This window comes from Capsicum annuum, chromosome 6 (genome assembly GCF_002878395.1).
Source record: "Capsicum annuum cultivar UCD-10X-F1 chromosome 6, UCD10Xv1.1, whole genome shotgun sequence".
NCBI lineage: Eukaryota > Viridiplantae > Streptophyta > Magnoliopsida > Solanales > Solanaceae > Capsicum > Capsicum annuum.
Genome location: NC_061116.1, coordinates 123,529,414 through 123,553,855, shown reverse-complemented (window position 1 = coordinate 123,553,855; position 24,442 = coordinate 123,529,414). Strand labels below are relative to the sequence as shown.

Genomic DNA, 24,442 nt, shown 5'->3' with positions numbered 1-24,442 from the left:
TATGAAGGTCCATTGTAACGCCCCGAGAACCTATCCCGAGACATCACATGGTGCTCAAGGCCATACATGGCCTCAAGCTAACCCTCTAAGACTGTCATTACCTTTAGAACTCTCTACGACACGAATCATCATAAAGTAGGGAAGAATAATCATGACATGAGCATACTGAGATACGAAGTAATACGGTTCTGTACAAATAAAATACTGAAATCTCTGTACATGCTGGCACACTAGTCTGACAAAGCCTCTACTTCATAGAACTGAGGAGCCATTGGGACAGATCCCCAACTGACCATACTGAACTGAAAGTAAACAACCATCTATTAAAAAGACAAAATCGGAGACACAGGTCCTCGAACCATAAGGACTCACCAATCGTAGAGATGTAGATGAAGGTACTCAAACATCACTGTCGCTGTTGGGACTGAGCACCTGAACCTATATCATGAGGAAATATAGAATACAAAAGAGTATGAGAGTCAGTACTTGGGAATGTACTGAGTATGCGGGGGTGGATGCAACATTTTAAATAATATCATAAATGTACAAGAAAATCATGCATGCTGACAATAATAACTCTCTTCGCTTGAATTATCTAAAACATCATTTCCGTAAGTCATCATTAATAATATATGCTTTATAAATCTCATAAATCATTTAACTCAACTCAAACTGTTTGACTCATGACTTAGAGTGACTCGGTAACTCATGGTACTTAGATCATTATAGACGTGGGAGTTTCTTATAACCGACATAACTACACCATGTGAGCCGCATGGAGTCCTACGTTTTGCCCTCCTAAGAAGAAAACCCCACATTGGTGGGAGCGTCGTACTCTTGCTAGGGATTACAACCTCAATCTCATCATCACAATCTCATACTCGGCCTTTGGCCCATAATTATCAACATCAATCCTACGGTGGCACGTAGTTCTAGGAAAATATCAAATTTCCTGCTCGGTGCTAAATACTTCTCCCAAACTCAGCTCAGAACGCATTAGAAAATCCACCTTAATTAATATCTACTCATGGGTCTATCATGATGACCAAAACAACAGTATATCTCATCGGTAAATCATATACGACTGTGGATTCCTAACTCGACTCAAATTCAAACAATGTTTCTCAACATCAAGTACATTTGCTTATCAAATCATTTCTAATATCAAAAGTTTCAAGGAAACATCATAGGACTCATTCTTGACTCTCAAGTTCAATATCAATATGTATTCAATAATCAACTTCTCATGGAAGGCTTAAATCATGACACTTATCTCAACTCATTCGAAAATCATCAATACATAATGACAATAACAACTCATGAAATAAATTCTCAATTTAAGAAACATGATGGTGAAATAATCATAATTATCAAACTTATTCAACTCAAATCTCATAAATCATAAATAAAGAAATTTGGGTGTAAACCAATTTGCACCAATTTGCAAAATCATGTAAATCAGTAATAGAAAGTAAATCTTTAGGCATAAGAACGAAAGGAGTGTTCTTGTCCAAACCCCACATACCTTGGATTTTGATTTGAAGATGTGGAAACTCGTTTGGAACTCTTCTCACACTTTTAGGCCAAGATTCTTGATGCCTTTGACTTGGGAAACTTAGTTCTTGATCAACTTGGAGAAATTCATGGAAGATTCTCTGAATTTCTTGGAAGAGGATTTGGATTTTGGATCTTGTAGAAACCCTAGTTTCTAGGAGATTCTTGGAAGATTGGAAGAGAAAGGAGAAGGAAATGAGTGGCTCTTCTCCACTTTGATATATATATATATAACATCACATGGGGAGGAAATTACCAAAATGCCCTTTTTGAAAATGCTGAAATTTGCTGATTGGGGCCTGTGACGGTCGATCTGACGGTCCGTCAAGTCTCCTGACGGTCCACCAGATCGTCCGTCACTCGAGTGTCAAAACTGGAACGTTCTGCCTTGACGTGATGGTCAAAGTGACGATCTGTCAGGAAACTGATGGACCACCAAGTCGTCCGTCACTCGAGGGCCAGAAACGAGACATTCTGTCTCGACCTGATGAACCCCTTGACGGTCCGTCAACTTTTTGACGGTCCACCAACTTGGCCGTCGCACGATGGCCTGAAAAAGGAGTCACTGCCTTGGCTTGATGGGGGACTTGACGGTCCACCAGGAACCTAACGGTCCGCCAGGTCGATCGTCAAATCTGGACGATCCGACACCGTTTAGTAAAACGACCATAACTCCCTCGTCCAATGTCGGATCTCAATGAAATTGGTATCGATGGAAAACTTATTCAATGCTCTACATGATAAAAAGTAGAAATTAGAGAAATACAACATGGTTTAAACATCCATCACTTTGGAAGTCATACATATCCACTCAAAAGACGGATTTAGGCTTAAGAAACGATCAGGGTATTACATCCATTTACATTTATTAAGGATCCAATGAGAACATACTCTTCTTGCTCCAAAAGAGAAGGTGAATGTGAAGGTCCATTTATATTTATTAAGGATCCATTCGACCAGAAAATTTCCTTTGAACCAAATACATCAGATATGAAATTACTTATCAAAAAATGCATTCAGATTCAAACTTGTTACTTTACACAAACTCCGACTTTTCTATGTTTATACTCTATTATAGGAAATTTTTGCGTAATATTCTTTATCAAGCTCAGAAAATTCAAAAATTTTGTGAATTGGAACATCCTCTAACATATAACTTCATTAATTCTCGACCTTTAGAACTCCTCAAATGTAAAATCATGAAAACCCCGTTTAATTTATATTATCTTTAAGATGCAATTTTTTTTATGGGCTTATAAATTTTAGGAAATGCCAGATTAGAAATTTGAATCATTTAACAGAGTACAAATTATAGTTGTTAACCTTTTACATATTCATTATTTCTTTGTTTACTTAATTATTTACTATTATATATTCTGTACCACAAATAGTCGACTCCCAAAAATATTAATCAAGCACCTTCAGTAGGTGACAACGTAGTTTACTCAATCCATTAAACAAACTAAGCAATATTGCCTATTTAATAGAGGAAAAAACAAAAATTTCTTTTAGCCAACTATCAAAAAGCTTATTAAAAGCTACCTAATGAAGCTAGAAGTTCAACCCACCTAAGACTGAGCATAAATGTTTCTATCTAGGCAGTTAACTTTACTTAATATTATTTCTAAAACTTATCATTTTTCTTCATCGATCTACTTATAGAATCCATTGAAATGTAGAACTAAACAGTCAATCTACCTAACTATATCATTTATTACATCAGCTCATATAGGCATAAATAATAAAAAGATGACCTTTCCTAGGTTAAAGCACCCAACAAAGCTAAAGACTATTTAAGAAAATAACAGAGACCGAGAAATGAGTTGTGAACTATAGATTCCAAAGTACAATACTCGCATTATCTCTCAGTTATCTACTAAGTTTGCCCATTAAAATCCGACACTGGTGTTACTATAAGCATTAAAAAGAAATGAGAATAGAACCAAATCATATCTTCTAACGTGTTGAAGGTTAGTAGTAACAATAAAAAGCAAAAAGATGGAAGGAACTATAATAGAATTTGGAAACAGTGAATATTTTGAGAACTTTAGTAGCAGAGAATCATGAACTACTTACTCATCCTAGCGAAGCTTTCAAGCGTTGAATATGTAAAGAAGGATAATCCAGGCAATAGAAATATTGGTAAAACTCGCAATGCCCTCATTTTCTAGTTTAGCTCTAGTGATCTTGTTGTCATGATAGCATAAGCCACTGCAATAACCTGAACTGAAACAACCTCAATACTACACATAAATATGTACTGATAACATATGGTGAACGGATAAAAAACTTGAGCAGACTGACATACATATAAGATATAACATTAACACAATTGATAGTTAGATTAACACATATGTGCAATTTCATTATACTTAAATATTGTTATAGGCTCGGGCTTCGTTAACAGCACAAGCTGGGTACTTTGGTGTCGCTTAATTGTGTGCATGTGCTACTGCAGTGTGTGTTTCGTAGCTCATAAGGTTTGTCTTGAAGATGAAATTACTGAATATATTTAAAAAATAATATTAATTGTTAACACAATCTTATGAATTACTATGCTAGAAACTAGGAATACAAAATTATAAATTTTAAATTAGAAATCAACAGTTAAATCTGAATTAGAAATTTGGATGTGCTAAATTTATTATCACTTCCCACTTGAGTAAGATACTTTGATTTCATTTATGTCAATATAATTTTCTTAAACTCATCATCCAGAAATTTTTTATTTATATTTAGGATTATCATTCTCAAATACATAAAAATTTATTTTTATTCATGTGTGCTTTCCTCCGCTAAAGGACAACCTTTTAATTCTGGTTTCATCAAATGTCCCAGCTGACCATGTCTTTTTGTTGCCTTTAAGTGTTGTTTAAGTGCTTGATAAAGTTAATATAAGAAGAAATGAAACATACATCATCAAACACTTCACTGACTGAAATCTATGCAATTTTTTTGGAAGTTTTCAGAGAAAATTGATGGAAAGGTGTCATTTAAGTATTGAAGGTAGGATTGGTGACAGTGATCAACTTAAAGGGTTAAACATAATTAGAAAACTTGATTAAGTTAATTGTGGACTTGATTAATATTTTCTAAAATTTCTAATCTTTTCAAAAATACAAATCAACCCACACCCCTCTCCTCTCCAAATCAATTGTCTTTCCCCTCTTTCTATCTCAACTATTTTTCTCAGCCTTCTCCTAACCAACAGTTCTGGAAATTTCTACCTTCAATCCCCGATGACTTCAACCTCTCGGCAATAAATAGTTGCGCTTCAAGTTTCTTTTCAACTTTTAACTGTCAATCGACGTGATAGCATTGCTCTCCGGCGACAACAACTTCGAGTTCTTCATCGTCCTTTTTCTTCTTTCACAGGTAAAAAATTAGGGCTTTTAGTTATTAAGAAAAAGAGGAGCTTGAGTCAACTTCTCTTCTAATCCTGGTTAACAATTTCAATATTTGCTACTTAAATTTGAAATGGGGACTGAAGAAAAATCTAATTTCTGGTATTTCTTCTCTTTTCTTTCCGAAGTGAAAGATGATTTTTTTTTGTTATTGTAGTTCTTGTTGTCGAATTGTTGATTCGATTTGTTGGTGTCTTTTGAGTTTTTTGAAGTTTGATTTTTGTTTTTGTGTTTGTACAAACTAAATAACAATTTTGGTGTTTTTGATCACGGTTGATATTCTTGGTGTTTGTGTTGTGTTGGTGTTGCTGGGTTGATTCGTTGTTGTTCTTGGTAAAAATGGTGTATTTGATATTAAATGGTGATATTCTATTGTTCTATTGAACAAAATCTTGCTACTGGTTTTTTCCTACAACAGATGAACCATTTGATGCAATAACTGAACCATCTGATGCAACAGATGAATCATCTGATGCAACGGATGAACAATCTGTTGGATAAAATCCTATCAACTATTCCAACAGAATGACATGTCCAAGACTTTGATTTCTCCCATGAAATAATTCATCTGTTGTGATAGATGACGCTTCTGTTGGAAGAAATTTAAACAATATTGGCAGTTGATCTGTTGCAAGACTAGTCATCTGTTTTAATAGATGAGTGATCTGTTGAAAGAAATCACAACAGTATAGAAACTGTTTTTATTATTTACAACAGATTACTCATCTGTTGCAAAAGGTTAGTTATATGTTGCAACGATAACACACCTGTTGCAACATATGTGTGATTTATTGGAACTGTTATTTTACAATATTGTATATGTTAGATTTACTGTTGTCCTTTGTTTAACTATATTTTAATCAATCATAGTATTTTTTATTTTCCTATTATTTTTAGATAATATGACTCCCAAAAGAAAAGAAACTGAATTAAGTCCAAGTAAAGGAACAAGTGAAGCAACTAGGCTACATCCAGCACTCTTTAAGCTTGCTTTACAAGCATTATCTCAATCAAAAGAAGAAGATAATGAACATGGGGATGAGGAATGTTTCAAAAGAGATGATCCAAATGCTAATAGCCCTTCCATCGAAGAGTTGGTCAAAACCTTCAGCATTGATAGTTATCCTGTGAGAATGCTGTGTGATGGTGCCATAAATTTAACTGGTGATTTCGTGGCTAAGTCATCCATGGGAAAATCTTTCGACGCCTTTCGAAAAATACTTCAAGAACAAAAGTTGAATGCTTATTTAAGGGAAAACTATTTTAGGCAATATCTAGATTTGCCGGAGGACAACAATGCTCATTTCCAAATGAAAAATGGTATATGATCTTCTCAAGCGTAGGTTAATGTATAAAAATAAAGATAAGATGAATGAGGTGTGGATAAATTATTATGGCATGCCTATTTATTTTAGTTAGAAGGAGTTTACCATTGTTACTGGACTAAAATGTTATCCTCCTTCCCTTTCTCAAGGAATACCTATTCTAACCCCAAAAAAGCACCCCACACACCCAAAAAAAAGAAAAAACAAGTCAAGTGGTGGTGATGACTTGGTGTCCCTTGTTATTCCAAGCTTCAAAAATAAAAATTTGATAGAAGCGTTGAAAGGTAAAAGACTTTCAAAGAAGCACAAGCAATTATTGTGCTTGGTTTGATTTGTACATAATATTCTTTGGGTGAGTGACATTAACAACAACTATTGCTTGGTTTAATAAAGTTCTCTGAGGATCTTGAGGCATTTAACAGCTATCCTTAGGGTTATGAAAGCTTCAAAATGACTTTCAAATATTTGTTGATTCCGTTAACGGCAAAGGCGTCAACTTATATGATTTTCCATGGGCTTTCATGATAAATATTTCTTTTATTATGATTCATTTATTTTTTTATTTAATAATGCTTTTGATTTATTGATGTTATTTTATAGGCTTGGGCATTTGAAGTCATTCCTTATTTGAGACAACAAGTGAACTACCAGGAAGAAGTTTCATGTCCAAAAATTTTGAGATGGTTATCGCCCAAAACTGATAAAAATGTAAAAATTTCTTGATCTCTTTAACCCCTGAAGGAATTAGTAAGTCTAATTCTAATTAAATTTTTATTTTAATTAATGATTTTTTAAATCATTTAATCATCATTCTAATATATGTACTGATTTATTTTAGATTGTGCATCCGTGGCTTATTTCGACCAATCAAGAGTTAAAGATGTGATTTTTTATTACTTTATGGTCAGTGCAAACTTTATCGGACCCTAAGGTCATTAATAGAATAAAAAAAGAATTGTTTTGACCAACAACCATCACAAGAAAAATAATAATTTTGGAGGGGGGGCTTGTTATTGCTGATGGTGTTAGTGGTGATGGAGCTGTTGGTGGTGGTAGTGGTGCTGCTGTTGGGGCTAATGATGCTCCTCTTATAGTTTTTGAAACAACAAACTATTATGATTATGATCATATTGGTTTTATAGATTTTTCCCCTCCCAGCAAATGTTCTGCATGCAAATGTCAAGACTGCAAGGTGAAACATGATGGAGTAATTAATGCTATTAATGCATCAACTGCTTTTGCAAAGAAATTGACATCTAAGAGGGGTGTCATTTCATCAAAGAAGAGTTCGTATCAAGGGTCATAGAGTTTGCAACTCCTCTATCTTTGTCTTGTACTTTTGATCAATGTACAAGGGTCATAGAAGAACAACATGAGCTAAAGAAGGTAAATATATATCATCCGTTTCAATAAACAAATAGACTATATATCTGTTTCAACAGATGACGCATCTACTAAAAATTATCAAACAGATATATGTATCTATTGCAACAGTTTACTAACATGTTGCATCAAATGCATTATCTGTTGTAATATATGTCTCATCTGTTTTAGCAAATCAGCCAGTTCTTCCTACTGTTTTAATTTGTACCAACAGATGACCTATCTGCTGCAACAACTGGATCATCTGTTGGGACAAATTAAATCAAGACTTTCTACTATTTTAGTTTATCCAAACATATGAGTCATATGTTGCAACAGATGGGTCATTTGTTGGAAATTATCATACTGTTCTTCCTTCTATTTTAATTTATCCCAACAGATAATCCATCTATTGCAACAAATAAGTAATCTGTTGGTATAATTTAAAATAGGAGGAAGACATGTTTGATTTGCTAAAACAGATGAGTTATCCTTTTTCTATTTTTGTTTCTCTGTGACTAACATTGACAATTTTGGCTTTCTAGGTGGATGTCACAGTAGAAACTATTACCGAACAACATAGTATCTCAGTTGATAATCAATCAACTGCTTCCAAAGATGAAGAAAAAGTAAAGCCTATCAGTCCAGAAGAATAAAAGAATTACCTGTTTGAAGGATTCAACATCTCGAATGAGGCTAAAAAAACTAACAAAGTTGATCAACGAGTATTCAGAATAGATTTCCGATGTGCTGTTAAAGCTTCATGCCAACAGGTACATAAATCATTTTTAAAGATATTGATTTATACTATTCTTGTTGTAAAAACATCACATTAACACATAAATCATGAAGAAAACAAAATGACGAACACTACAAAGTGAATGAATTGGGTCTTGGTTTTGATATGTTTGACTTTTTTGTTGCACATCCCAGAATAAAGAATTAGTTCTATTTAATGTCACAACCCCAAACTTGCTGGAATGATGATGTCTAAATGTCATACATCTTACTATTAATATTTTATTTAATTATATTTGTATTAATTTTTTTGTCACGTAATCTGAAATATTTGATAATATGTGCAACACATCAATATTATTTTTTACTACCTCCAAAAGACGGCCAAATTGCAAACACAAGAACAATACAGATACACGTTTGTACAAAATTTACATCAATAATGCCTACAATATGTATTGTCAATAACAACCGAAAGTTTCCCAAAATGAGAAATGCTTAATCAACATCATCAAAGGTTTTAGCATTCTAGCCGGCTTACCTTGAAATTTGGTTGATGAAGTGTATATCCCAATCAATTATGATGATGAATTTCATTGGGTATTGGCTGTCGTCGTTCTAAAATAGAGGCGCATCCGAGTTTAAGACTCGATGTCGAAAAGGAGACATTCTGATCTGTCATTTGAGATACAAAAGCTGGCTAAAATCTTACCTACTTACCTTGATATAAGTCGATTTTTACACCAAAAGGTTCATATGATTGGTCGACGATTGAAGCATACCAGGATAAAAAAGGCAATCCATTTGATGTAGAATATATTGAAATAATTACTCAACAAGCCATTGATATCCTCTAAGTAACAAACAAGTATCATGATTTAGTTTTATTTCATAAATTTCACAACGCTTATATTAATTGTGAGATATGGGTTATCTGATTTTTACAAACGCATGAATTTTGGTCTTTTTGTTGCCACTTACGCTGAGTATTTGAGCGATGAATTACAAGTACTAAATGATGGACTTGATGTCGGATTACTCCGTAAAAGATATGCTACTCTTTTATGGAAATATAGAGAAGCGAAAACTCAGAAATCATGCGCAAACGACATTAAAGATCCACGATGACCAAAGCCAAATTTCATAGTACTGGATGAAGAACAACTTGTCCATATTGAGTAGATATTTACTATCAAAGTAATAACCTCTCCTTAGAAATTGTTGGCACAAAAACTTAAATTTTTTATTTATTTATTGAGTAGATCATCTGTACCCATAAAAAATTTTCACATTTAATTTATTTGTTGATTTATTTCATGTAATTTTTGAAGGCTTCAATATATTTTATTTTGTCAATGTTATCCTTAGAATTGAACTTAATAATTGAAATGAAATACTAAATTCAAATATTGCAACAGATAATGTATCTGTTGCAACAGACGACATATCTATTGGCAATTATAAAAAAGATTTAGACATATGTTGCAATATATAGGTCATCTATTGGAAATCATTAAACGGCTCTTCCTACTATTTTGATTTGCTCCAATAGATGACCTATCTGTTGCAACAGATAGACTTAGATATAGACACCTGCATAATGCAACAGATGACCAGCAATAGATGAACTATATGTCAGAACAGATAGACTATCTGTTACAACAGATAGACAATTTGTTGCATTATAAAAAAATTAATTTTTATCAAATATAAAAAATTGTCACGGTGTTTGTGTTTCTACATCTTCTTTTTTATACACAGGCTTCAAGCATTTAGTTAGTACCCTATAAGCCCAGACCTCTTGCATCCTTGCCACAGTGTTGTCGCACAGAAAGGTCGTTGGATTGGACATTGTTATGCCCGTTAGCAAATATTTGAAGTGTGCAAGCACGTACGACCCGCGTGTGGCACCAATTTCATTTTTTAGAAGGTCCTTGTCCTTGTTTCGACCTTCAAAATCCTATGTTTGCTTCAATATTTTTGCTGACAAATAATTCACCAGTCCACTCTGCCTCAATAAGTTGGAGAATAATGCCAACAGTGGCTGTATCTTGGTAAAAAAATTTGCCTCGTCGAAGACAGGCAAGTTGCAGTCATAAACCTTCATCATTCCATCCTCGAGCAGTATCTCAACAGCCAGAAAATATTTTTTTCTCCATGTTTATGACTACAAGAATTCTCTTTGATTTGGTCTATTACTTGTCGTGTGGATATGGCCTCTTCCCTCTAACATAAGTAATCATATCTTCATCCCATTTGAACCCAGAAACTAATGAATCAAATCTGGGCTATCAAAAGTTGATGCTAGCTTAATGATCCCATCGTACCTATCATTAAAATTATTGTAGAAGTTAAGGTCCATTATCTTATCGACAACTTCATAAGCTTTCGGGTATGGTAATTGCCTGCCCCTCATGAGGTAGAGAATTTCATCAACATACTGTGATATAAGAAGACAATTTTTAAATAGGTTAGTAATTTTAAAAAATACAAAATGGAAAGATGCAATGGATGGTCCATCTATTGCACAGGGTTCTCTAAATCTGTTAATAGATTACCCATCTAATGCAACTTATGCAATAGATGGGTAATCTATTACAACGGAACCACCACCAGTTATATCAGAATACCCAGCTGTTGCAATAGATGATCCATATCTATCATCTTCTTCAGGGAGTAGATTAGAAGAATAGGTTAGGAAAAGTAAACTTACCGTATCCACGTACCACTGATCCATATTTGTCATCATCTTGAAGTCCTGGGGGAAAAGGTATTTATGGTGAAGATTTATATTGTATTTCTCAGAACAACCTTCTATTTGGTGTCAAGTTCTACATATATGTCCACTGTAATACCCCGTACTTAGTTTCGTTTCGCTCGTAGTGTGTCAAGGGTCAACTTTAAAACTGAATAACTCTTGATATGTTAGAATTTTCCATCTGTAAACCCACCAATGTGTAGATAATTGAGTCAGCTTTCCAATGATATCAATTTTTCCTTAATATGATGCTCAGGTGGGAAGTTATGGCATTTTTTGTGTGAGGCAGTAGGCCAACGTGATAGCACCGCGTCGCTGGAAGGCAAGTTCGGAATCATCCTCTTTCCAGTGAAGCACCACAATTATGCTGCATCATGGTGAACCATAAAATTACACTCGTCCCTTTCCAGTAGCTCACCGTGATTAGCCAGTGTCGCGTCAAAAATCACGGTAGAGCAGTCATCGTGTCGCATTGGAGTGCAATTTCGCGCTCGTCCTTTTCCAATAACGCAATGCAATAGTGCCACGTCGCTCCATAGTGCAAAGTGGCACTCATCCTTTTTCCAGTAAGCCACTGCGTACCGCGGTCCAAAATTGGGATTTCTAGTTTCGAACTCAATTTTCCAAAGGGCAACTTAGTCTTTTCCCAAGCCCCCAAATCTTGAAAAACAAAAGATTAAACCTATTCTAAACATAATACGCTCACTTTTACCAAAATTTCTCTCCAAGAAACCCTAGAGCTTTAAATTTTAAACCTCAATAAATTCAAATTTCCACTATTCTTTTTCCAAGATAACCCAAAATTCAAGATTCCTAGTTCAAGATCTTCAAGAAACAATCTTCAAGAGCACAAATAGGAACTCGAAGTTCAAGTTTCTTTATCTATTCATCAATTAAGGTATATGGGGTTATGAACAAGGATAATTCTTTCATCCTTGTGCCCAAAACTAGTTTTAAAGTTGAATTTTACATGAAATTATATGAATTTCAGTTTATGGTTTATACCCACTTATCACTATTTGAAGATTATGATGTTACAAGCGATTTAGATGTTGAATTGCATGTCTATTTTTATATTTTTATGCGTGTGACTTTATTTTCCAGATTTAAAATTGAATTATCAAGACTTCCATTATCAAGCATGAATTTTATGATGATTTGATATGAATTAGAAGCATGGGTTATTACTCCCTAGTTTGAATATTGACATTTCAAGAATGACTATGCCTTAAGTACCCTATGATTAGTTAAACTCAAATTTCAATTAAGATTTGATCTTTTGATCTCAGCTAAGATATGGAATCTATTTCACAGTTTTATTACAGTTTAAAGTGAATAGATGCACGATTGGTTTTCATTGTAAACCCTTATACTAGTTTTAAAAGTGGATTTCCTACAGAATGAGCATACAAATTAAAAGGAGTAGTATTTACAGCCGAGTTGGGTATGTTCACATGCCCTTAAACTACGAGCCAATATAGGTTCAGATTATCAGATTATTCCCATTTCTATATGGATGATAGTTACAGATATGATCACTTATCTTAGGTTATACTCCTTGGCAAGAGTATGACACCTCTCCTCAATGTGAGGTTTTCCCATAAAGGAACTAGACGTTGGACACTATGATAGCTCATATAGTGTATGTCGGTTAGAAGAACCTCCCTATAGAAAAGAGTAATCCTAATAGAAAATCTTTTAGAACCAAGTGTAAAGGCTCACAACTTTATTCAGATATTGCTTTATATAAGATATTAGCTACGAGATTTTAGCTTTCAGTTTATAGATATAAAAGTGAGTCCTTTCTACACTTTGGCTGCATGATTTAAAGATAGAATACAAGTACAACTTTTAGAGCTAAGTGTTATGACTCACAAGATTTTTACAACATGATTTACTACTCATGATTATGATTCTCAGTTTTCAGTTATTCAAGCTATGAGTCATCTATACTTAGCATGCATTCTTTACAAGTTTATATTGCTGTTGAGGTATTGTTTTAATTATGCATTCACCCTCACATGCTAAATACATTCCAAAAATACTGATCCACATATATGTCTATGCACTACATTGTTTAATAATGTAGGTCCAGGTGCTCAGTTTAGCAGCGTGAGTGATTTCGAGCATCTCCTTCTACATCCCGACAGTTGGTGAGTCCTCATAGTTTGGGGACCCAGTTAATCAGTTTTCCAACTTATTAAAGTATTTGATTCAGTATTTTCAGTTAGTTTGAGTCAGTTGGGGGTTTGTCCCAGTGGCTCTCTAGTTGTTAGTAGTAGAGGCTTGTCAGACTGCTAGTTATGATTTAGATTTTCAGTGTTGATTGTCCATACTTTAAGTCAAGTATTTTCAGATATTACGTTCATATAATTTTAGCTTAGATATGGCAGACTTCAACGTTGCTTTTATGGTTATATTTCTCTATTATGAGTTTCAGATTTAGTAGAAGGCATACAGGGTTAGCTTGAGGCTACTCGTAGTCTTAAGCACCGTGTGACATCTCGGGACCCATTTTCGAGGAATTACATCCACCTTCTTCAATGGTCCCTGAATTTCAAAAACTTTTGGAGGAAGGAGTTTCTAATTTTTTGGTTTCATAACTAAGAGTATATGTCTAATTGCTCTTTTCTTCTTCCTAACCGCCACTGTAGGAGTGTATGGCTCACTCACCTTCTTGGATAGTATGACACCCCTCTTGAATTTCAATTCCTCAACTAAAAGAGTTTATCTTGTCTGTCCATGCACTCGTTGCATTTGTAATGAGAACATAAGGATGAAGAGGGGTGAGAGGGACCACTATAAAGGTTAAAGGGACCGGTGTAAGGGTGAGAGGGACCAATATAGGGGTGATTTAAAATATATTTATTTTTTCTTGAGCATCAAAATATGCATAATCACGAATAGAAGTAGCAAAAACATGACTACCACCAACATAAATAACTCCACCAGCAACACCCCCAAAAGCAGCACCCCAATCTATTGCAGTAGATTGGTCATGAAGAGCTTCAACATTAGGCTGACCTTGCCTAACTGCTCTTCTTATGGCTGTTGCTCCAGCCAATTATTCCTTATTAACTCCACCGTTGGGTTTGCTATTGTATTAACAAGACTTAGAGAAATAAAAAAAGTCATTCTCAACTCTTGCTCAGTAGGCACGATCCATAGATGCACAATCTAAAAAAAAGATAGATATGTTTAAATCAAATAATAATTTACAGTCAGTTGGAAAATGTGTTAACACAGACAACTTATGCAATAGATGATCTTTATGGTGCAATAGATGATTCATATGTGGCAATAGATTACCCATTGTTGCATCAGATTACCCATCTAATGTATTAGTTGTAGTAGATGGGGAATCTGTTAAGTCGGGTTCAAAGAACCAACGTAACATATGGGTAATCCGTTGTGAAAAATGACTCATCTATCATTATAGATTACTAATCTGTTGCACCATACAGGTAATCTGTTAAGATAAATTATAAAAGATTACCAATCTGTTGCAACATATGAATTATTTATTTTAATATCTTTCTTTGAATTAAATTATTTTACTTGAAAAAAGACTTACTGTATCATCCGGAGGTTAAAGCTATCAACATCCTTAATTCTTGTGTTTCTCTTTGCAGCCAACCACCTAAGGATCCTTGGATGAGATACCTCATCTGGGTAATCCTTGACCTTCTTTCGAGGGAGGAATAACTTCAAATGCCCAAGCCTAAAAAATGTAAATAGGAAGCAAACCAAAAAAGTCATAATAATTATTCAATATAAACTAATGCAAGAGTATAAAATAGTGATTAAATTTACCATGAAAGCCCAAGGAAAGTCATACAAGGTGATCGTCCTTGGGGATAGCTTTGTCAATAAATATTTTAGAGTCAACTTGTAGTTGTCATATCCCCAAGGCTAATTGTTGAATTTCTCAAGATCCTTAGCAATCTCCAACAAATCATCTTCAATGACTTCGTTGAGGTCTCTTGCCAATATAATGGGATGGGCAAACCAAACTAAGCACAATTGCTCCTTGTACTTCTTTGGTATGGCTTTATCTTTGAGATGTTGTAACAATATTGACAGCAGCCAAGCACACACGCAAGTGTACGTGGTCTACCAAGTAATATAGTGTCCTTCAAGAAAGCCGAATATCGATCCCACAGGGACTTGTTCTAACGACTATTCAATTCTAGTTCACAATTTAGATTAATTGATGCAAGCGTAACCAAAAGAGAATTTTGAATATTTGTAAACTAAGGTAAAGTAAACAATGCGTAAAATAAATACTTAAGACAATCAATAGAGTAAAGCCTGGGGTTAAATCACTTTGAACAATCATACTACATTATTGAAGTTCATTCGTTAACTTGCTTATCTTGGTTATGTTAACTTGCTTATCTTGGTTGTTGATTCGTAGGGTTAATTGCATGATCATAGTCTCCCGACCTCTAATCATTTACCTAACTTGGAATTACAACTACATCGTTGAGCGGGGATGAAATAATCCTATTAAGTGCTTAAAGCTATAATCCTACATGTGAATCAAGTAAGACTTCTAGGTACATCCTTGTCCTAGACGCTAATTCAAATTCCTTATTTCTTAAAAGAATAAGAACCCTACTTTGTTCATCCCCATGTTCTATCTGCCTATTCCCTCTCTCGAGATCAGAAGGTTGACAATATATGTATTCTAAAGGGTGATAAATCCTTAAAATAATTAAAACAAGGATGAACAAGAAACCAAATACGATAAGCAAATTAAACAAAATCAATTCAAAATGATAATAGTCATGTTCTTGGCTTTAACCCCGGAAAGGGAGTTCTTAGCCACTAATTGACATGATCATAATCCAAATACTTGAATAAATGATATAATCTATTATAAATCTGATTAAAGATATAATAAAACCTAAAAACGCAATGCAACAGCCCCTCAATTCTTCCAAGACGTCCCAAGATATTTAACAAAGTGTTTCTCGTGTGTATATATAGTGAACCAATCCTAAGCCGTGTAGGAGTAAGATGTCAAGTGTATTTGAGCACTGAAATGGAGCATGATGCATGGGCATTGGAGCACTACAATGAGGCATGCGATGCGGGCTCAACAACACCGCTATAGAGGGTGCGACGCGGGCATATCTCATGGCCTCACTGGAATTATGCTTCACAATTTTCTCTAAGGCAAAGAAACGTGCTATGGAGCCTGTTTCATGGGCATAACACCTGCAACTACTGGAAGTTGCATCCAAAATATTTTCTAAGTGTTCAACGTCTATTTTTTGTCCCATGCCTCGTGACATTATTTTGCCTTCCCTTCCAAGCTTTTGGCTTTTTTCCCTTTAATTTCCAGCTTGGTCCACGTCTATATATTAACATAATCAACTCCACAAGCATCCTACATCATCAAAAACATGGATTAGAGTTCAATACAACAAAACGTTCACAATGATGAGCAAGAAATACGAGCTAAGACTAGTCTTTCTAGCTTAGTCTTTAGTATTTTGCTTTGGCTCTAGACTTGATTCGATCACACTTTGCACATTATAAACAAGTTATTCCACACATAATTACACAATAAAACCAATAGGAACTCATTTGACAAACTAGAATCCAATACGAGAGACTAGAATAATACCTAGCTCAAGCTAGTAAAACTAGTTTTCTCGCCTAAACTCTGAGTGACTCCACTAAGCACAAACTTGTTTGGAAACACCTTTGAACCTTATAAACACATACCAGAACACTTATAGGCTTATTTATATCATCAAAAACACATAAATCACATGAATTGTTCTCAAAACAAGGCTAAATAAGCTAGGATAACAACACAAGAGTGCATAAATACACCCAACATCACCACCCACACTTAAAGCCTTGTTCGTCCTTGAAAAACTCTTTACTCTAATCATCATAAGATGAGGAGACTCTACATTTTTACTACATGCAAGACACTCAAGCTAGTACTACATTGGCTACATAGAATGCAGGTTTCTATACTAAGCATGTTATGTACACAATTGAAAGCTCTAGAATACTACTCCAAAACATCCTAGACTCAAGAATAGATGCACCAAGTTGGAAAACTCATGCATATTTCTCAGTAAAGGACATCATACAAATCACCCACTTTCATCAAACATGTGCCCTTATAACAAGAGAGTTACTCATAACCACTCACATAAATACAATTCATAACAGAATGGGTACAAGAATAAAGTTTCTCTCACTCTCACAAGGACTTCACAAGTTACACATAATGAACTATAGGCTTTCCCTTAGTGTTGTACTCCATTAATATCAGAATGATGAACTTAGGATCAAATAGGTCTTTTTGGATTGTAGTGTAGGCTAAAGGACGGGTAGGAGCTATTTTATCTTAATAGTGACTATCTTCCCTAAGCACTTTAATACATCATATTTTCACAATTTAACTCTAATAACCAAATTACACCACTTTTGTCTACCCTATTTCTTTTTGTTTTCACCCCATCTTATTAAGCTCATTCTTAACACTATGGTAGGAGTATTCTATGCACAACCCATTCAATTTGAACAAATTTTTATTCTTTTTATTACTAAACTCCCTACCACAATAACATAATAATTCTTTTGAACACCAATAATTATCACTTTAGGGGCTTCAATTTTAACTTTTCCTTTTTTAATTTCACACTCATCAACTCACTAAATTTATACTAAAACACTTAGGATCTTTGGATCAAATTAAGGTTTGTCAAAGAAGGGATTAAGCTACACATGAGGTTGCTAAAGAAAAAGCTAAAGGCTCAATGGGGCTTACTAGAATTATGCATAAGGGTAGGTCAAAAAGAACGTATAAAACAAGGCTATCAAAGAAATTCCTATATCATATCCTAAACCCACACTCTTTCTTTCACTTTGCATACTCACCATAAAAGTTTTAGATATAACATACAACCAGGAATATATAAAATACCTTACACGACATGGCACATGCTCAACTTCAAGTAGGATCCTTATAGACTTTTAACCAAACAATCACATGAATTCTACCTTAAGCCAACAAGTACTAGAGTCATAAACATGGGCCTAGGAGTCTCAAAAGTAGGAATTCACACAATCAACATGCTTTTACAAACAAAACACTTGCACCATGCAATCAAATATAGCACCAACATGAACATCTCACTTATTCCTAATACAAAAATTTTAAATTTACCCTAAAAATGGAAATTTCCCATCCCACACTTAAAAATCTACTTTTTCCCCAAAGTATACTTTAAATGGTAGAGATAGAAATACTTTTTGAGGCCTCTAGGCCTAGCTAGTAGCATCTTTTATCATTAAAATGGTATGGAGATCTCACACTCAGTCTTTGCCATGCTCCTTAGCTCAGGTTTTTGGAACTCAGAATTACCATAAACTCATGACTCAAAAAAAACAACAAACTACATGAAGTAAATCAGGTTTAGGTGGTTGTAGATTAGGCTGCTCAATTAGAAAGTTTGAAGAGGTATTTTATGAAACAGGCTCCACCACCCCAGACTTATCCCCTTCAATCACAGTAATCATGCACAAGTCTTTATAGTGGGATAGTGTATTAAGCGGTTTGGACACTTTAAAATTGCCTTTTTGTCCTCTAACCTCATTGTGAGTGTACCTTCTCTCGCATCAATTAATGTTCCTTCCGTAGCTAAGAGTGGACGCCCTAAAATAATTGACACCTGTTCATCTACCTAAAAATCTAGAATAATAAAGTTAGCAGGAAAAATAAATTTACCAACCTTTATGAGAACATCATCTATCACTTCTTCGGGAAGAGTTATGGTCTCATTTGCCAACTGCAATAGCACAAAGCTGGGTCTAGGCTTTCCCAAGCCCAATGTGTTGAACAAAGATAGGGGTATCAAGTTGATACTTGCCCCTAAATCACTAAGTGCCTAAACCACCTTGCTATTACCATTTTGAATGAGGAGAGTGAACTTCCCAGAGTCCTTAAGATTTTTAGGAATCTTTTGAGTCACCACAAAGCCACACTCTACAGTGAGTGATACCGCCTCTACATCCTATAGCTTAACTTTGTTAGCAACCACATCCCTCAAGTACTTAGCACACTTGGGCATTCCCTGAACACATATAAAAGAGGTAAGTTAATGTGTAGCTCTCTAAACGTGTCAAAGAACTTCTTGAAGCACGCATCCTTCTTTGCCTTTATATGCTTCTATGGGAAATATAGTTGTGAGATCTTCTTTACTTCTTCAATAAATCTTTATTTTGAGTACCCAAACTTCCTCAATTTTTCAGCAACTTGGTCATTTACCTATTCAGTCACCACATCAGCATCTATCTCCTTAGTTACCTTCGGAGGTTCTTCATTAAGCTCTTTACCACTTCTCAAAATGATTGTCATTACTTGTTTCGGGTTTTCTGTATCTCCTGACAAACCACCTTGAGGCCTGGTATTTAGTGTTTGTTGTAACTGCCCCAACTACAACTCTAAGCTTCTCGTGGTCACTTGTTAGTTCTTTACATCTGTATCCAATTATGTTTGATTAGTTAGAATCTATTTCATCATCTTTTCCAAGTTGCTAGTTGATTAATTTCCTTGTGACTATAGTTGCTGAATTTACTATTGTTGGGCATTCCATGGTTGATTCGGTGGTTGAGTTTGCCACTTCATGTTGTAAGCATTCCTATAGTTAGGCCTCTGAACATTGCACACAAACTTAACTGACTCAGGATTACCAACATATATATCTATAGAGTGACCACTATTTCCACACACCACATACTAAGTGCTTGTCTATTGAATTGTATTTACTGTGGCTGCAGGTGATATAGCACCCAATTTTATGTTGTTGAGTTGCCTAGTCAACTGATTTTATAATGCAGCAATCTGGACAGATATTGCGGTAAATTGATCCATCTCCAAAACACCAGCAACCTTTTTTTAGCATTCTTTATGTCTGAATGCCACTCGGGATTACCTTGTGCAATTCGGCTCAACAAAGTATACAACTCATTATACGTCATCTCAAGAGCTTGACCACCTACAGCTGAATCTAACAAAATCTTTGTGTTATGGTTAAGTGCCTTAACAAAAGTATGAGCTAATGCCTCATTAGACTGTTGATGGTGTGGACGGTCCCAAATAAGAGCCTTAAAACGCTCTCATGCATGATATAAATTTCTGTTTAGCTTCTGTTTAAAGCACACAATCTCACTGTGAAGTCTCACAGTCTTGCCAGATGGGAAAAATTAGATAAGAAATCTCCGAGCTAAGTCATCCCATGATGTGATTGAATTCGTCGGTTCAGTATTCAACCACTTCTTTGCTTCCCCCAACAGTAATAAGGGGAATAGTGCCAGCCTCACATAGTCAACATTTACACCCGTAGGGATGAATGTGTCACTGATTTCCAGAAAATTTTACAGGTGTACGTGTGGATCTTCATGTTAAAGCTCGGTGAACTATCTGTTGCTAATTAGAAGTTGCACCGTATTCTGTTTGAGCTCAAAATTACCTCCAGCAGCTGGTTTCTGAAATGGGGAGGTCAAATTTGTTGGAAGTGGGATTGCCACTTCTCTAACTGTCCTGTGGGCTATTTGTTCATCAGCCATAAGAGCAAGATTATCTTGATCTTCTTTGATTTATGGAATATTCTTCATTGATGGAGGAGTTGCTCAAGTTCAGGGCTTGGTTTAACCAAATCCCGATCCCTTTCCAGCTCACTACTTTGAAAACCTATTTCCTACAAATACAAATCCAAGACCAAGAATAAAACACCAAAGAAATCTAAAAAGCAAAACTAAAAATAAAATAGTTGCCAAATTACAATTCCCGGTAACGGTGCCAAAAACTTGACAGTGCACATGCAAGTGTACATGATCTATAAAGTAATATAGTGACCTTCAAAAAAGCTGAATATCGATCCCACAAGGACTTGTTCTAACAACTATTCAATTCTAGTTCATAATTTAGAATAATTTATGCAAGCGTAACTAAAAGAGAATTTTAAATATTTGAAAACTAAGGTAAAGTAAACAATGCATAAAATAAAGACTTAAGACAATCAACAGAGTAAAGCCCAGGGTTAAAGCACTTTGAACAATCATACTACATTATTGAAGTTCATTCGTTAACTTGCTTATCTTAGTTGTTGATTCGTAGGGTTAATTGCATGATCATAGTCTCACAACCTCTAATCATTTACCTAACTTAGACATTACAACTACATAATCCAATTAAGTGCTTAAAGCTATCATCCTACGTGTGAATCGAGTAAGGCTTCTAGGTGCATCCCTGTCCTAGACACTAATTCAAATTCCTTATTTCATAAAAGAATAAGAACCCTACTTTGTTCATCCCCACGTTCTATCTGCCTATTCTCTCTCCTGAGATCAAAAGGTTGACAATATATGTATTCTAAAGGGCGATCAATCCTTAAAATAATTAAAACAAGGATGAACAAGCAACCAAATACGATAAGCAAATTAAACGAAATCAATTCAAAATGATAATAGTCATGTTCTTGTCTTTAACCCCGAAAAGGGAGTTCTTAGTCACTAATTGACATAATCATAATACAAATATTTGAATACATGATATAATCTATTAGAAAGCTGATTAAAGATATAATAAAACCTAAAAATGCAATGCAACAACCCCTCAATTCTTCCAAGACGTCCTAAGATATTTAACAAAGTATTTCTCGTATGTATATATAGTGAACCAATACTAAGCCGTGTAGGAGTAAGATGTCATGTGTATTTGAGAACTGAAATGGATCATGCTAGATGTCATGTGTATTTGAGAACTGAAATGGATCATGCTGCGCGAGCATTGGAGTACTGCAATGAGGCATGAGACACGAGCTCAACAGCACCACTACTGAGGGTGCAGCGCGGGCATATCGCATGGCCTTACTGGAATTATGCTTCACAATTTTCTCTAAGGTAAAGAAACCTTCTATGGATCCTACTTCATGGGAATAACACCTGCAGCTACTGGAAGTTACATACAAAATATTTTCTAGGTGTTCAACGTCCATCTTTTTGTCCCATGCCTCGTGACATTATTTTGCCTTCCCTTCCAAGCTTTTGGTGTTGTTTTTCCTTTAATTTCCAGCTTGTTCCACATCCATATATTTTCATAATAAACCATACAAGTATCTTACATCATCAAACACCATGGGTTAGAGCTCAATACAATAGAATGTTCACAACGATGTGCAAGAAACACGAGCTAAGACTAGGCTTGCTCGCTTAATCTTTAGTATTTTTCTTTGGCTCTTGACTTAATTCGATTACAATTTGCACATCATAAACAAGTTGTTCCACACATAATTACACAATAAAACCAATAGGAACTCATTTGACACACTAGAATCCAACGCAAGAGACTAGAACAATACCTAGCTTAAGCTAGTAAAACTAGTTTTCTCGCCTAAACTCTGAGAGACTCCATTAAGCACAAACTTGTTTGGAAAATCCTTTAAACCTTATAAACACATACCAAAACATTTATATGCTTATTTATATCATCAACAACATATGAATCACACGAATTATCCTCGAAAAAAGGCTAAATAAGCTAGGATTACAACACAAGAGTGCATAAGTACACCCAACATCAAACATCGTGGCTATGTAGCCACGTCCAGTAGTGTCCAACAACCCATCTATTTTTTCCTTGTGTTTGTTGGTTTTGTCGGGTGGTCGCTTGGACAATACCTTTACTTTATTTGATGGTGGCGGTTTGGTTGTCCTGCTTGCCTTGGACTTTTTACGGGGTGCTTCCTTGATGAGATGTTCTTTTGGACGATCGCATCTTAAGCCTATCACAATGGAAAACTCTTTCAAGACAAAATAAATAGGCATGCCACAATAGTTGATCCATATTTCATCCATCTTTTTGTCCCCCTCCTTCAAATCTTTATCATCCCTCACGTACTTGATCCCGCGCTTGAGAAGATCATATACCATGCTCATTTGGAAACGGGTACTTTTTTCCTCAGGTAGCTCAAGAAAGTGTCCAAAGCAGCTCTTCTTAAAAAATTCCTCTAGTTTTTCCTTCTTCATAGTATCCCTAAATTCATCAAGAGGTTTCCCCAACTGATATTTAACTACAAAATCACCAGTTAGTTCTGCAAGGTTATCTATCGGCATCTCAACTTGAAACCTATAAATACTAATAGTTTTGACAGGATCATCCTGGGATCTTAATCTAAATTCACACCCCATTGGCGATGCATTGTCATTATGTTGATCATCATCATCTTTATCACTTTCTACTTTCTCATCTTGTTGTTTATATCTTTCTTCTTTCTCCTCACTTTTATTTTCCTTACCAGCCTCTACATACCCTTATCCACCTCCCTCAACATTGTTTTCAAAACTTTCCTCAGCTTCACTTTTTTCTGACTGAGATTGTTTAGAAAGTTCCTCCGAATCCATCTGTACTCTAGCCTTTTTTGTTAAGTGGTCAGAAGTTGATCCACTTTTTCAGTATCTTTTCTTTTAGGGGACATCTTTTAACTATAAAAAACAAAAAAACAAAAAAATTACATTTCAATTGATGTCTGCATAATTTTTTAAAAAAATTAAGACAAAATTCAATATATTTTTATATGCCACATTATAAAAAAATATTTCAATTGATAACCCATCAGTTAAAATAGATGAATCATCTGTTTCAACAGATGCATAACCTATTGCAATAGATGAACAACCTGATGGATGAAATTAAAATGGTCTTGCTACTGGTTTGTCTTATGCCAACAGCTGAAACATTTGTTGCAACAGATGGGGAATCTCTTCGAAGACCTATGTTAATATCTCCCAACAGTTGTTCTACCTGTTACAACAGATGGAACACCAACACCAATGCCACCACCAAGACCACCACTAACACCACCACCAATGTCACTAATAACAACACCAAGACCACCAATACCAACACCAACACCTCTACCAATGCCACCAATACCAACACCAAGACCACTAACACAACCACAATGACCACTAAGACCACCACCACCACCAATACCAAAACCACTACTAAGACCAAAAACACCAATACTAACACACAACCAAGACCACCAACACCAACACCACCAACAAGACCACCAACACCATCCGACAACATCATGACAGTTCACAAAACACTGCAATAAAAACTAGAAGTTTTTTAGGTTCTTCCTATGTTTCTAATATCAAAACTCAAAATTGTTAACTCCTTCGCGGAGATAATATGACAAAAAGTGTTCTTTTTTTATAATTAACTAAAAATCCCTAATTTTTATAAAAATAATAAATGTAGA

The 24,442-nt window shown here is 35.0% G+C and overlaps 1 pseudogene; it reads right to left on the bottom strand.

Moving 5' to 3' along the window:
- The window catches only part of LOC107874126, a 42,046-nt pseudogene extending 21,305 nt beyond the window's left edge, over positions 1–20,741 (bottom strand).
- Positions 20,742–24,442: the final 3,701 nt, after the last annotated feature.